This window comes from Pteropus vampyrus, unplaced genomic scaffold, assembly GCF_000151845.1.
Source record: "Pteropus vampyrus isolate Shadow unplaced genomic scaffold, Pvam_2.0 Scaffold367, whole genome shotgun sequence".
In the NCBI taxonomy this organism is placed as follows: Eukaryota; Metazoa; Chordata; class Mammalia; order Chiroptera; family Pteropodidae; genus Pteropus; species Pteropus vampyrus.
The window spans coordinates 699,314-702,751 of NW_011889148.1; the positions used below are offsets into that span (position 1 = coordinate 699,314).

Below are 3,438 nucleotides of genomic sequence, written 5' to 3' on the forward strand. Positions count from 1 at the left end.
CAGTTTTCTGCTCTTGGCTTTCCCAGCACTATAACGTAGGGCAGCTGCATATAATGAATATTTTGCAAAATGATTTATTCTGCTGAGGGCCAGTGATGGAAGGGAGAGTCTTGAAAACTGGATTTACAAGCAGAACGGGGGTGCAGTTTAGGAGTTATTCTCAGCTAAAGGTAGCCTTGGGTGGAAAGTTCTAAAATTGTACTTTCTTGGCCCAAAGCCATTCTTTTTTACTCCCCATCATGTGAACTCTGGCAGCCTCTGAGCCCCCTCTGACTCAGCCCGGGAGAGCCACCTTCTCTTCCAGAGGGAGGTGCCCACTGCACTGCACAACGCTGCCCACCCTCTCCCGTCCCTGGCATGTGCATTCCGGGACAGCTAATTGTGTGTCCACCATGTGCTCTGGCGACTGAAGCTTTGCTTCCTTGAAGTGGTCCGGGACGAAGCGGGCAGAGATAAAAGACCAGGAGGCTTTCTCTGATTCCTCTTGGATCTTGCTCTGCCACAGATCAATGCTGACATCTCAGCCCATGGTGTCTTGGGGACAATAACACCCAGAGGGTGGATGTGGAGAGCTGGCGTCACTGATGCTTTAAATATTGTCTCCTCACCTGCTGTTTCACATTGGTTCCCAATTCTATAGCAAGGGCTTCTTATTCACCTGGCTTTTCATCTTACGTTCCTTCTACTGCTGTCCAGGGGTGCTCAGGAGAATCTTTTACAAAAAGGATTGTTATTTCCATCATCCTGGGATGGAAAAAGAAAAACCACCTGTGGATTGTACAAATTGTGTAAAGAACGAAAACTCTAATGGCCTTTTCCTCCAGTTCTAAGAAGTTGGCAACTAGTTAAAAATGACTCTGAAAACCATTACAATTTCTGGGAAGTACATTGCTTCAGCATTTCATTTTCTGCGTTAGGCATGGCAGCCTCAAACAATGGTTTGGGTGTTTTCTTTAACTCTGGTGCTTTATTGTTCCGTAGTCTGATTCCCACAGAAGCCTTTGTCACAGATTGATTACATGCCTAGGTCCTCCTGGCACCTCTCTGAAGCAGACTGTCACACATTTTGCATAAGCCTCAAAGACAAGCTTCTACTAGCTCTTCCCAACTTCCTCTATAAACTTTTTATTCTAATAAAAACATCTATCAAAACTATACCAATTAGTTTCAAAGAATGAGAGGCAACATAAACTGGTAGCAGAAAAAGAACACACACACACACACACACACTTAAATACTAGCTCCACTCTTTACTATGTAACTCTAGAAAGTTCCTTAAACCTTCTGAGCCTCAGTTTCCTCATTCGTAAAATGGAGATAATAATATCTCTGTTTCATTAATTATCTTAATAACAAACTCCTTTGAGTGTTAAATGTGTGTCGGGTACTTTGCCAAACACTAATAGTTTTTGTTTTTTTTTTTAAATGCCTACAGCACCTGGTCTGCCTAGGTGGTCTCCCATCCAAGTACTAACCAGACCCGACCCCGCTTAGCTTCCGAGATCAGACAAGATCCAGCACGTTCAGGGTGGCATGGCCGTTGACTAGTTACTTTTTTAAAATCATAGCTTAATAACAAAGAATCAAACTCTAGAACTGTAGAGGATGCTCTAGGGCTGACAGAGAACATCCAAGGAAGGGCAAGCGGAAAGGGGGTCCCCTCCTCGAGAGGTTCAGCCTCACTGGAGAAGGTGCTGCTGCTGCACTGGTGTCAGAAGTTCACTGGCCTGCAGTCACTGGGCAAGCTGGAGGCGGCCCTCCGAGGCACACAGAGGCCACAGTCAGATATGCACGGGGAGTATGGACTCTCATGAAGACAGGAGGACACGTGGTGTCCGTGGGGGGCGGGCTGCAGCATCAGAAGGACCATGGGAGACAAAGCTCCAGAGGGGAAAGCAAGCAGAGGGAGCAGGGCCCCCGTGTGGACAGGCAGCCTGCAGCTCCTAGAGTCAGTATGGATGGAGCTGTATTACGGCAGCCACCACGCTGCGCCAGGGCTGTGAGGTTGCAGACCGACTGCACATTTCTGGCACGTTCCGTAACAAGAACATCACTGGATGTCCTCACACACACACACTGCGGTCCTCCCGCTGGCCTCCCAACCAGAGCAGCTGCTGGAAACCAAGGTGGAAACTGGCTTCCTCCTGCAGTGCCTCTGCAGCGCCCCCTACTGAGAAAGCGCAACATGCTCACTGTGAAGGAAAAAAATGCTTCAGGAAATCGTGTCCACAATCACAGAGCATGCGCTGAAGACTGAATTTGGAGGGGAGGCGATCCATTGATACTTATCAGATCCAGGAGAAAGAGAAGACTGACTTAAAACTCTCGAGATAAAATTACTTACAATTTATAAAGAGCTTGATATTCTATATATTTTTTTCTTTTATTTGAATATTATCTTCTATTCCTAGATAGTAGGCCTTACATTTAGTGTCAGTAAAGCATAAAAGACAATGCTCTAGAATGCTATTGTGGCTTACAGACTTCTGAAAAAGAGGTTCTAAAATAATGTTCCAAGTATTCGTAACCCTAAATAGCTTTGGTCTTGCTGGTCTAAGCCAGAAATTGGGTTTTCCCATAGGGAGTTCAACTCCTGCTCAGCCTTTTCTGCTTTCCCTGAGCCTTGGTCCCTTGGATAGCGTGACCTGGATGCCCCTCTTGGCCCCAGCCAGGCCCATTCCTAGGACCTGACCCAGAGCCCCGATGTGCCCGCCGGGTGTGGCTCTCATGGGCACACCCTACCCAAGTCCTGATAGTCGCCCTGATAGGTCAGTGTCATGTGGCCACAGTAGAGGCACCTTGATCCCCTAGCCAGCACCTCGACCTGCAGAATATCTTTCACCTGCTCCATTTTGCTTTCAGCCGGAGGAGATATCGGGCCTCGGACTTTTCCCTCAAATCTATCGACGACTCACTGTCCCCCTCAGTGAGGAAATAACAGAGTTAAAGTGCCTCGCGTAGCGCGTGCCATGGAAGTGTCACTTAAATAAAAGTACATCCCTGCTGTGCCTGAGCGAGGACGTTGCCTGGTGGTGGCTGCTTCTCTAAAAAAGTGACCCAGAAATGTGCCCTTCCCTCGATGGGACACATTACAGAAGCATCGTGTTTCCTTATCTGTGATTTATGATTGTGTGTGATTTATGATAGTTTTACTCCTGGCTTTCAAACTGTTTTGAGGTTATATTCGACATGAAAACCAAATATCAAGTAGGATGAAACTTGAAATTAATGGGAAATTGAGTAGAAAAAAATCATATGCTACGAGGCACCAAAGGAGAGCAAGTGCAGATCCATCAAGTGCCCCGGGCGCTGACTGGATCCGCAAGTCTGGAGGCGCCCGATATCCCCTCCATGGACAGTCAGAGGCTTTTGCTGGACAGTCTGTTCCTATGAATCCTTCAGAAATGAAGGCTTTCGAACATTGCAAGTCTTGCCACT

General features: G+C 47.1%; 1 pseudogene; it reads right to left on the reverse strand.

The window, feature by feature from the left end:
* Window positions 1–1,426: 1,426 nt before the first annotated feature.
* Window positions 1,427–1,545, reverse strand: LOC111731372 (annotated as a pseudogene).
* Window positions 1,546–3,438: the final 1,893 nt, after the last annotated feature.